Here is a 12,130-nt window from a genome sequence, read left to right on the forward strand (position 1 = left end):
CCTATGATGTGCCAGCTGCTTCACAAACATCACTCAGAATCTTCCCAACAGCCCTTCTAGAGAGGGGAACATTGAGGTTTACAGAGGACAAGCCAATTCCCTCACTGCCATAGAGCTGGGGAGAGGCATCATGGCGACTCAAACCCAAGACTCAGGGAGTCTCTTAGGTGCACCCCTCCCAGCCACACTGCTAAGAAAGATGGCCCTGTTTGCCATGTGAGAAGGGCCTGATTTAGGGGTGCAGGGTGCAGCCAGAGGCTGGGGGCAGGACAGGGGACTGGAGGGCTGGAGATCTGAGTCTCAGTCTCATTTTGCCACCAAACTCCAGGTGACCTCAGTTTCTGTGGATGTGGAGTCTCAGTCTCATTTTGCCACCAAACTGCCAGGTGACCTCAGTTTCTGTGGATGTGACGGGAGCAGGTGAATAGCATGATGCTCCAGTTACTCCCAGCTGTGAGAGCTCCGAGCTCCCCCAAATCCACTCTCAGCCACCTCACTCCACTGGGTACACAGCTACAGAGATAAGAACCCAGGGACACCTGTGAAAACACAGCTCCCGGGACCTCCTGAATCACTGGGCGGGGGACCTGGAAATTTGTCCTCTACCAGGTGATTCTCTAGGTTCATTAATATGCCGGAGACCCATCGGCCTAGAGATTTCCCTTCCTTCCTTCCCCTCCTGACTTTGGCCAACTGCAGCAGGAAGGTGCTCACCGGCTCAGGCTCCAGGCTCTGATGCCAATGGCACCTCTGTGCACAGCTCTCTAGGGTGCTCGAGGTTCTCAGATCACTGTGGAGGAAGGCAGGGCAAGAACAGGCATGCCCTGGTCACAGAAGAGGAGACTGAGGTGCAGAGGGACAAAGCAGCTTGCCCAAGGTCATACAGCTGGTCAGAAGTAGAGGCTGGGCCCGGTGCACTCATCATTTTAACTTGCAGTCAAACAGCTGGGGAAAACCAGGAACCAAACAGGCCCCTGCTGCTTCACACCTGGGACCTGACGGAGGCTGGCAAGACACCCTACTCTCCAAAAAGCACAGTGTGACCTTGGACAAATCCTTTCCCCTGGCTGGCCCTCAGTTTCCCTGTTATGAACGGGTCCAGGCCAGGTAACTTTAGAATGCACACATCTGCATTGGCTTTCTAGTGCCATCAGTTCCACCAGGTAAAAGGTGGCAGAGCTGTCTAGGACAGGGCCACATGTGTCTGGGGAGGGCTCTGCTTTTGCCCTCAGGAGACTCTCTGGACCCTTTCCTGGAGTCTCATCCCCAAATCCCAAGTTCTTGGACTGTTGGTTCCCGAGATGTTGGCACCCTAAGTTGAGGCTGGCCTCATGAAAGAAGGGAGGGGAGGGTCCAAGACGGCAGGCAGGGAAGCCAATGGCCTGGCTTCCACCCTGTCTCCACCATGTTCCAGCTGTGTGGCCTTGGATAAGTGTCTCTACTTCTCTGTGCAGCTTCTCATCTATGGCATGGGAATAACGTGGTCATGGGAGCCCCCCCACCCCCACCCCTGAAGCGATGGATGCAGAACAATTAGCTCAGTGAATGCTAGCTGGCTTACTATTATTTACCCAAGTATCCCAACCCATACCTACGCTAGGTGGGGAGAAAGGAAGAGGGGCCAAGGGGAGAAGAGAATTTCAGTCTCTCTACAGCATGAGCCACAGGCAGCTTTTGTGATCTGTGGTCTGGAGAGAACTTGGGGGCTGTTGGCAGTGTCCTGGACCCGAGCTCTGAGAGACTCCCTCCAGTGTGCAGGTTTCCTGGTGCCAGAGAAGTGGGGTGGTGGGACTGGTCCAGACTCCTGGTGGTCTGGGCTGTGGGCAGCAGCTGCTCCTGCCCCCTCCTCTGTCCCCTTTCCAACTCTGGGCAGCCTTCTCCACAGAACATCAATAACCTGACTCCAATCAGAGCTCCCTGGGAATCTGGGCTGGCCCTCGCCTGGCCGGTGTCCCTGTGTCCTCACAGGTAGTCCCCTGAGGGGTAAGCCTCTCCCCAGTGCCCACAGAGGCACCTTCACTCCCAGGGCAGATGTCTGAAAGCTGAGGGGTGGATGTGTGCATGAAGCATCCGCAGAGGTGCCGCGTCTGTGTGCCTGGGCTGTCTTTGTACATATGCAACCTACACTCCCCCGTGGGCACATTCCAGCATGCTGTGCGCCTGCTAATGCACGGAAGGGCATGCAGAAATGGCCTGTGGGATACCACAAATATGTGCTTGTCATTTTCACATGGGGGCCAGCCCTCACATGGCCACATGCCACATTTGTGGCTGCTGCAGGGCACCACGTGCAGGCCAGTTAGCCCACATGCAGCCTCCTGCATTCCTGTGTTAGAGCTACGTGCATGTGTGGGTATGCTGCATTCACAGGTGTGTGTGTATGTGTGTGTGTGTGTGTGTGTGTGTGTGTGTGTGTGTGTGCATGATGCATTCATGTGCATGCTGTGGTTTGCAGGTGAGCAGGTGGTATCCAGGGATTTGAGCTGTATTCACATGTGCTGAAGTGTATCTATGGGCACAGGAACTCTGTATGTGTGTATGATTTGAACACATACAATATACTACTATGTGTCCTGTATTTGTATAAGTGTATCTGTGGCTGTGTACATGCCCTGATGAGAATGGGACGGGGGGTACAAAGGTAGCTAAATAATATGGGCCATTTGCATCTTTCCTGAACTCCCCCTGCAGGGTTCCCTCAGAGCCGTCTTAGCCCCCTCCCTGCCACTGCTCCTTCAACGAAGTTAACAGGCGGAGGCCCCTGAGGCCTGCGCTCCAAGCCCCCTCCTACTGCACACGTCAAAGGAGAATTTCTCCGGATGGCGCCTGCAGCTCCTGGAAATGCCCCAAACGTCAGCTCTGCCTCCTCCCAGCGATTTGGAGAGCAATGCAGGCAAGGAGGGGAACCCATTCTGTGCTGGGCGAGGGGCGCTCAGCGTCACGCCAAGACCCTCTGCTGGCTGAGCCTGCCCACTCGCTTACCCTTCTGAAGGTCGAGCCCGGCTGGGCCTCTGTGTGGGGGCCCCAAGACCCCTGGGGCACTTGCCTGACTAGGGCAGGCCAGCCCCAGAGACCCCTCTCCATACAACCTAGGTGACCAGAGGACAGCCATGCATGGAGTGACCCCTTGGCTACAAAGGGTGGCTGCGCAGCTCACCCATGGGGAGTGCAGAGACCCCCTGATGGATTTCCTCAGTCTTGACCCTGCAGGGGGCAGGGAGGAGCCCCAGGTACCTAGCTCTCAGCCAGAGGCCACCCAGACTGGCCGAGGAACTGGGCATCCGGGCTGAAAGTGCCAACTCCACCACCCAGCATGACTGCTGCAAAATGGCCTGGCCACCCCACTCGTGCCCCCCTCCTGACCATCTTGGGGACCTGGGGACTCATCCCTGCCACCACATGCCTTAGCTGGCCTGACCTGGTGGCCCTGGCACACTGCAGCCCACCCTGCCAGAAGGACCCTCTGTGGGAGTCTCCCTCTACCTCTTTCTTGCAACCCAGTGGGGGCCGGCCAGGAGGCACCCTCTAGTCCTCTGCCTCTCCCTGGGACAAGCTCAGAGGGAAGAGAACCTTGCCCCCTGCTACCGGCTTGCCGGCCCTTGCATAACATCCATCGGGGGCATTTGCTGAGCAGAGGCTGCCGGCATCTACCTGAGACCCTGGGCATCCGCTTGTCCAAGGCCCCCTGCTCAAGTCCCCAGCACCCCCGTCCTATCCCCCAGCACACGGACCCTCACGCTAGTGTCTCCCTCGGCGGCGGCTCCCAATGCAGCCTCAGCTGCTGCCAGATAAACAAGCCGGGTTCCCACCAACCACCCCCCCCCCCCACACTGCCGCCACCACCATCAGCACTGAAAAAAATCAAATGAAATGAAACAAAATAAAATGGGTGAGGGAGGAAGGGGAGAACGGAGTGGGGCGCTTTTTATTTTTTATTTTCTCATGCTGGGGGATGCCGGTACTTACTTGGCTACGAAAATCACCACAAATCCGGCACGGTTTCCAGGCGGGCAGCCCCGTAATCGCGGTGCGGCAGCTGGTGCCGCGGCTGAGCCCAGCCAGCGTGCCCGGGTCCCTCTGCAGACTGTACCATCCTGCCCGAGCAGGTGGGGGGGCGGGGGGGGGGGCGGAGGCGCCGGCGCCGGCTTCTAGGAGAGCATCTCGCTGGCAAAATGCAATCTCGGGGGAGGCAGAGGCCGCCCCTGCCGCTGCGCTGCCGGAGGCTGGGGGAGGGGGCGGAGGACGGAGGACGGAGGGAGGGACGCGGGGAGGGCTTGTTCTGGTGGGGGGACTGGGGGAGGAGAGTGGGGGCGGGGGTGTGTGGACCGAACCACCACGGTGTTGTTTGCGGTTTTAATTCCTCCCGTGGGATCATGAGGAACTGAAGCTGGCAGAGTCCCAGGAATATGCCTGCTCCCCCAAAGTAGGAGGGAATGTCAAGGGCATGGTGAGGGTACTGTCGGGGCTGAGCCTGAGTGGAGGGCGTCCTGCGATTGATGGTGGTTGTCGGGAGACCGTAAAAGGGGAGAGGGGAAGATTTTGCTCAAATGGCCCCAGGTCACCCCCTACTTTCTGAGGGACTCCTTCGGCTATGCAGGGGCTCTGGTGTCCCCCTTTTTTTGGTCAGGGCACCCCCAGACCAAAGGGGGGCAAAGGTCACATAGGGGGAGAGCAATGGACTCCACAGAGACTAAACACATCTGTGGCTGCAGGTCCAACATAGCAGAGCCGGTACTGAGCTCCCCGCTGCCACCTAAACGCCACCCCGGCAGCCCTGTAGCCCTACCTATGGGTACTCCCACCTGCCTGGGGGCTGCAGGGCTGGCAGAAGACCCCTTCAAGACGCTAGGCCGTTTCTCTGCTCACAGGTGCACACCGGCAGGGGTGTCTACAAACGTCTCCTGTATCCACTTCATCTACAGGGACATCTGTGATGAGTTGGGGGACTGACCATACTGGGGTTGGCTGGCCACGTCCAGAGACTCCAGGGACCCCCAATAAGGAGTCTGCAGGAATGCAATACCACCCCCCCCCCCCGGCCAACCACTCACTTCTTCCTGCCTCATCTGCTATCCGTTTAAGTTCAGACCTGCTGCCCCTTTAAATCCAGACTGGTGGGAGGACAGACCCAAGATCAAGGTTAGGAGGTCACAGTAGGTGAAGGGGCTTCTCTTGGATTCTGAGGCCTCCCTTTCCACTGCCCTACTCCCTTAGAGGAGGGGTGCCCTGCTTGGGAGGACAGCACGGAAAGTGGGAGGACCTTCAGGACCACTGTCTCAGGGCACCTGTCAGCGTGGAGGGGGCGCATACTGGAGGAGGGTCTGGGCTGGGGGTGGCCCCGGAAGGCAGCTCCAGATCGAAGCTGCCTCCTTCCCCTGTCCCCACCCCCTGCCCAGTTCTGAGCTGCCCGCCCGAGCCTGAGCGTCCCGAGCTGCCTCTCCATCCCTGGGCTGGCACAGAATATCAATTTGTCTCGTTAAGCTGAAAGTCTGCACTGCACCAAAATCAGAACCTGGCCGGGCAGAGGGGCCGAGGGAGGCAGAGAGCTGGGAGCGAGTGCCAGTGGCAGGGCCTCTGTCAGCAGGGCCGTGCTGATACTCCTTGCTCTTTATTTCCCTAACCCCACCAAGGGGTCCCATTCTGCTCCTGGGCCAGGCAGGGAAGGCACTCGGCTGGGGTTCCACCTAGGACACAGCTCAGAGAAGCTCTTGCCCCCACCAGTGGCCTGGGACAGGGAGCTCCCATGTTGGCTCCTTCTTGGGGGCACAGATGAGGGGCTCCACTGGTCCGCCTCCAGGTAGACCTCTCAGTCAGATCCCACCTTAGGAGAGGCCAAGCCAGGAGTCCCCCACCCCTTCCCCAGGGCCTAGGGGCAGCCTCTCTCCTCCTACACAGGGCCAAATAAGAGCGTTCTGAGATGGCCACGGTGAGGGTGGGCAGTAAAGGGGCAGAGGGTGAAAGGCTCATTGCAGCTCACGTCTGGTTGGAGTAAATGTGTCCATGCCAGGAATCCCACCGTTATTTCTGCAACATCATTGGTGGGCAGAGGTGGGGGGGGGGGGGAGGAAACCACTTTTCCTGATTACAAAACAAACAGCCCCACAAGGGGCCAGTTACGAGCCACCACTGCCACAGCAATAATCCTTTCGGCGTCCAGCACACTTTACAGTTTGCAAAGCCCACTGCAAAACAGTGAGTCGTTTGATCCTACCACGATAATGACTGCTGTGAGCACCTGAATTACAATGAGAAATTTGTGTGTGGTAGCCAAGGTAAGGTCTCTCAAGCCAGGAGGGGGTAAATCAAACCTGTGACCTAAGCCTGAGGACGCCAGGTCCATGGCTCCCTATCTGTGAAGGCCAGCAAGGTGTGGGCCGGGTGGGAGCCCCAACACTCATCCTCTTGAAAGTCCTGAGTCCTGCCTGTGCGCTGGCCCCTGTTTAGGGTGCACTGGGCCCTCACCAGCCAACACCAAACTCTCAGGAGCTCGTGGATTTTTGTTCCCAGAACCTAAGACTAGACTGGTTAAGCTCCCATCTCCTTGGTATTTCAGGCCTTGTTGTGCTTCAGCCTCTGTGTCTGTACCCCAATTACAGGCTGCCCCCTAACTTCCGAGGCAGCCCAAATGTCGACCGCAGAGTCTGAAGGTTTTTCATATGTTTCGCCCATGAACTCCTATTCATCCTTCAAAGTCGAGCTCAAATGCTGCTTCCTCAGATAGTCCTTCCTGATTCCACCAAAAGAACCAATTCATGAGTCTGGCCTGGCTCTGAGCACACGGCATTGCGATGGTCTACACATCTGTCTCCCTCACTGAGCTGTGACCACTTCAGCTATGTCTCCAGAGCCCCAGCTCCCGGCACTTGGTAGGTGCCACAATAAAGGCTTGAATGAATCCAGTGCTGTGTGATTTTGATTTATCACATGTCAGAACCAGAAGGACCTTCACGGGCTCCTAACCATTTCTCCCATTTTACGGCTGAGCAAACTGAGGCCTCAAGAAAAGGACGTAAGTGGCTTGCCCAAGGTCACCTAGCCACAGACATTCGTCCCCTGCCCTGCTCCCGGTGCCTCCCCTAGGCAGCAGGCACACCTAGGGCATCTGGCCTGTCTTTCCAGGATATGCTGGGGGGCAGGGGGTATTGGGCAGGCAGAGGTGTTGTGAAATCTGACAAACAATGGTGCCAGTGTTGCAACTCCGGGAAGGTTAGAAACTACAAGGCAGGGTCACCCACGGGGAAGAGGGGGAGAGAGGCAGGAGGCTGGCCAGGAGGATTACTGATAGCTTCTGCCTCCAGCATGATTTGGCTTATGGTGAACAAGGATTGAGGGTTAGGGCTGGGGGAAGGTATGGGAAATAGAGCAGGGCTGAGGGGAGAGCCAGCCCAGTCTGATTTTCAAACAGTCTTTAGTTGTCCAGACCATGTCTTGGGGGAGAAATCCTAGAGCCAGAGAGTAGGGGAAGTAGAGGGTCAGTCTACCCAGGGATAAGGGTAGGGATGAGGTCCAGTCTGATGAAGGCAGTTTGCATAAAGGAGACAGATGAGGTAGGTCCAGACGGGTCTCAGGGAGGCAGAATCAAATGCAATCAGACGCCAGCTGTGTCCTTTCTGGGAGACACAGGTCCTCTTGAAGGGAAGTAGGAATGAGGACCACATCTACCTTTGCCTCGTCCAACTCAGGGTCTTTTGACGCCTTGACAGGGGTCCTGGGGCAAGTTAACTGTTGTCACAAAGAGCTGCTGGCCGGAGCTCTTGGAGGATGAGAAGCTATTTCCAAAGGCCCCTCACATCGCTGCCTTGTCTGGCCTTCACACATCACCTCAGGAGAGACTGGGCTTCTTCCCATTTAATAGGAGGGAAAAATGGAGGCTCAGAGACCTCAAGTGGCTTGCTTAGGAGTTACAGAGCCAGTGAGGGCCAAGGTCAAGATTTGAGCCCAGATTGGACCCACTTGAGTTTGAGACCGTTCCCTCTGTCCCTGACTAAATTTACTCTAAGGCATATGACTCGCGCTCTCCTAGGACCATGACCTTGAGGGGCCATAGAATGTGTGTCTGGGGACTATGTGGCCTGGCTTTTCCCAAGTCTCTCACCCACCTTGGGGCCCTATACCCATCCCACAGAGGTCCAAAACTTCCTCAGCCAACCCGATCTTGGTTTGGTGGTCAGTCAGATCTGGATTCAAATCCCCGCTCTTTCACTTACTGGCAGTATTTGGGCCAAGGACTCAACTTCCCTGAGCTTTCTCATCTGTAAAATGGGAATAATAATACCTATTTGGCTGGGCTGCAGGCTAACGGAAAATGGCAGCTGTTATTAATAGAATAAGCACAGAATAAACACAGAGGGTGAGATTCTCCAGAAGGCCCCTGGGAAACGTTGTGGCGGTGTGTGTGGGGGGTCTCTTCTAACCCTTCATCCTGTTGGATGATGGCTCAGATCCCTCCCCCGTAGAGTGTGGGCAGGGCTGGCCTCTAAGAACCTGCCAATCCAGTGCAGACTTCTGACCCACAAACCCAGGCCCCCAGTGCCTGGCTCCCCCCACTGGTTCGTGCTCCCTCAGTAAGAAGGGTTCAGCCTGACTTCTAACTTGAGGCACCATTCATATCAGCATCCTACTGTACGGCTCATGGTATGACCTCCACAACATCCTGGGAGGTAGGTCCTATTTTTCATCCCCATTTTACTGATGAGGAAAGTGAGGTAGAGCGAGGTGAAATGATGTTGCCGAAGGTCATACAGTGAGTTTGGGAAATGAGGCTTGAAACCAGGACTGCGTGAGTCCTCGCGCTAAGCCCAAGGACCCCAAAGGAGGTGGGTGTGAACCTGTATCCAGGGAACCACAGGACTTAATTTCCCACAGGTCAGGAAAACCAGAGCCCGGAAGGCCTCCCCTAGCCTTCCAGTGGGGCAGGGAAGGTGTGTGGTGACGACTGACCTTGCTGCCCCTCTGTGAGGCCAGATGTTAGGAACAGTGGCCAGTTAGAGAGTTGGTACTTTCTCTCCTGCAAGAACACAGAGCCTGGGGAATCAAGAACTATTATGGGAGGGCTCCCTGGGGGAGGTTGCCTTTTCCAGGACTGGGGAACATGGTCTCATCCATGCTATCCCTTTGGTTAATGCACATGCAAACACACTGCCCACTCCCATCTGTCCATCCTGCCTCCTCACCTTGGTCTCCCTCCTCCTTCTCCTGCTATCCTTCCCCTGCCTACCCATCCATGCACCTCAGAGAGCTTCTCAACTCCTCTAAACCCTCTTTGGCTTCCCTGTGCCCTTAGCATAAAACCCAAAGTCCTTCCAAGGCTCATGAGGGGCTCATGAGAGGCTCATGACTATTCCAGACCCTCCCCATTATCCTCTATCTGTTTTCCCCCACACTAGGCCTCTCCTGCTCTCCAAACACACTCTTGCATTTCCATGCCTCTGTGTCTTTGCATGCACCATCAGCTCTGCCTGGGATGCCTTCCCTTCCCACTTTTCTGCCTGGAGAACTCCTATTCATGCTTCAAGCCTCAGCTCCAGCAACCCCTCCTCTCTGAAGCCTTCCCTGATTTCCCCTCCATCATCTCCAACTCCCAACAAGAGTTTGTTGCTATTAACCTTTTTTATGTCATGCCCATCAGGCTGGGGGAAATCCTTGGGGATCCTGGGGATCTCATTTGCTTGTATCCTCAGCACTGGGCACAGAACCTCAATAAATATTGATTGAACTGATGAGTGCAGGTTTGTTGAATGAAAAAGAAATTCCCCTGGTGGTTTTGAACTGGTATTTGCATCTCTCTGTAGCTCTGCAAATATTCTTTGCACTTGCTGGAAGTCCTGGTTTAAGAGTTGTTATTTCCTGAGCCTGTCAATGAATGGGGCTCTCTCCGCATGCCCACCTTGTGAAGGACAAAGGAGGACCTGAACTTCACTCTGACGTTCCTCAGTGAGGTCTCAACTTGGAATAGGATGCTTGAACCCAGGGCTGAACTCAAGGTGAATTGAACACCCAAGGAGGCCCTATCCTTCAGTGCTCCCTCCCAGCCACCTATAGCCTGACATTTTACCATTAGTAATTCATTTCTTCAGGATTATTCGGTCTAAAAATATTTATTTAGCTCTCACAGAATGTGAGGTACTGTGCTGGGGTTCCTAGTTGACATTTGTGTGTGTGTGTGTGTGTGTGTGTGTGTGTGTGTGTGTGTGTGTGTTTTCACTCCTGCTCTCCAAACACACTCTTGCATTTCCAGTCAGCCAGAAGGCTGACTCCCTGGGGAAAGAAGAGGAGAAGGAAAGAGGAAACAGAAGGAAGTAGGGATGATGGAGCTAGGACTGTTAGGAGAAGAGAAAAGGGAATCTGTCATTTGCTAAGTGCCTACTATGTGCCAGGCACTTAACACAAGAGCTGTCATTTACTCCTCATTGCTACCCAGGAGAATTTAGTGTTATCAACCCTCAATTTACAGGTGAAGAATAAGCCCAGGGAGGGTAAGTGGCTTGCTTGGGGGGAGCACAGCTGTGTGGCACAGGACCAAGCATTCAAACCTAGCAGTCTGCCCCACAGCCTGCCATCTCTCTGGAGGTTCTCCTCCCGAGGAGGTGGTGGGGCCCAGCAGGGAGAGAGGATTCCCAGAGAGGACGGGAGCTGAGGTGTGACAATAGAGAATACTGCAGCTGAGAGGCCTACGCACTGACTGCCGGACAGGTGGACACTGTTGGGATTGTAACCAGTAAGGAGTCAGGGACCGAAACGCACCCATTCTGGCTGTTAGTGTGTCATCAGAATAGGTTGGAGGCCGCAGGGAACATGTCAGCTATCTCCGCTGAGAGCTTTCCCGTGTGCTAATGCACATATCTATGCACACACCATTAGCCTGCTATGTGGAGAGCATCACTCCACATTCTACTGATGAGGAAACTGAGATCTGGGGGGTGGAGGTGACAAGCCCAGGATCACATAGCTGGAGCCAGAATTAGAACACAGATCTTTCCCGGAAGGCTCACAGAGGAGAAGTGAGGTTATGAGCTCATAACCTTACGAGGTTTCTAAGGAGCAGGGCTCTGAGGGGGACTGAAGCCCTTATCCTGTCACTGAAGCCCCCTCCCTCTGGGAGCGCCTCTGGTTCTGTCCTCCACTGCACCCCAACATGGGAGAGGGGTGGGTTCAGAGAGATTAGTAGCCAGAGCCCCATGGACTAGCTCAAATCCTGCTCCACTCTGATGGGCTGTGTGATTTGGGGCAAGTCTCTCGATCTCTCTGGCCTCAGGCTTCTCACCTGTAAACTAGGCATAGTGTCATCAGTTTCCTTCTTCTCTGTCTGCTCATTTGTTGAGCAAATATCCACTGATGTCTACTACTTTCCAGGTTCTGTGCTCGGTGCTGAGGATACAGCAGGAAAGCCATGGTGTCTACTCTCAAGAGGATTTAGAGACAGACGCGAAATGAATCCACAAACCGATGTAAATTGACAAAAGGGTACAAGATGAAGGGGCAGAGGCCATGAGCACATTCAGCAGGAAGACCTGGTCACCCCTGGTGGGAGTAGAGGGGGGAGTCGCAGAAGGTTTCTCCAAGGGGGGGAGTCACTGAGCTGAGGTCTGGAGTCTGAGCAGGAGTTCTCTAGGCAAAAGGAGAGGTGGTGTTCCTGGCAAAGGGAATGGCATGTGCAAAGGCCCTGAGGTTAGATAGAGCTTGGCAATTTTCAAGGAACTTGAAAGGGGGCCTGAATGCCTAGAGGGGAAGAGTGTGAGCAAGGAGCAGGAGAGGAGTGGGGGACTTGTAGACCACCCTCCAGATTTCTGTCCTTATCCCTGGAGTAGGAGGAACCTTAGAAGGATTTTAAGAATTAAACAAAATGAGGAACATGAAGCCCTTGGCAAGGCACCTGCCACATGATAGAATTCCGTATTGTTAGACAGCTGCACCACAGTACATTGCACCTTCCACAGGTAACACATTCATTCAACAAACCATGATGGGGCAGACTCTGAGGCAAGGATACATCCGCAAGACAGAAAGGGGTCCTGTTGGCACAGAGTCACGGCTGTGAGTTTAAGAACATTCAATAGACATTTAGGACTCTCAAGTGCGCTGGGGAATGAGGGGAGCCACCTGACAGAAGGGGAAATGGAGGCTAGGAGAG

General features: G+C 55.1%; 1 protein-coding gene across 7 annotated transcripts in view; it reads right to left on the bottom strand.

Moving 5' to 3' along the window:
• ATP2B2 (ATPase plasma membrane Ca2+ transporting 2) overlaps positions 1-12,130 on the bottom strand; it is a 387,223-nt gene that overhangs the window by 169,026 nt on the left and 206,067 nt on the right. Inside the window, exon 1 of one of the 7 annotated variants that reach the window (XM_030307400.1) lies at positions 3,967-4,063. The exons of the other annotated variants lie outside the window; for them this stretch is intronic. The gene's annotated coding sequence lies outside the window, so the exon portion shown is untranslated. Of the gene's footprint in view, positions 1-3,966; positions 4,064-12,130 lie in introns of those variants that run through there. 7 annotated transcript variants of the gene reach the window in all.

This window comes from Lynx canadensis, chromosome A2, assembly GCF_007474595.2.
Source record: "Lynx canadensis isolate LIC74 chromosome A2, mLynCan4.pri.v2, whole genome shotgun sequence".
Classification (NCBI taxonomy): domain Eukaryota; kingdom Metazoa; phylum Chordata; class Mammalia; order Carnivora; family Felidae; genus Lynx; species Lynx canadensis.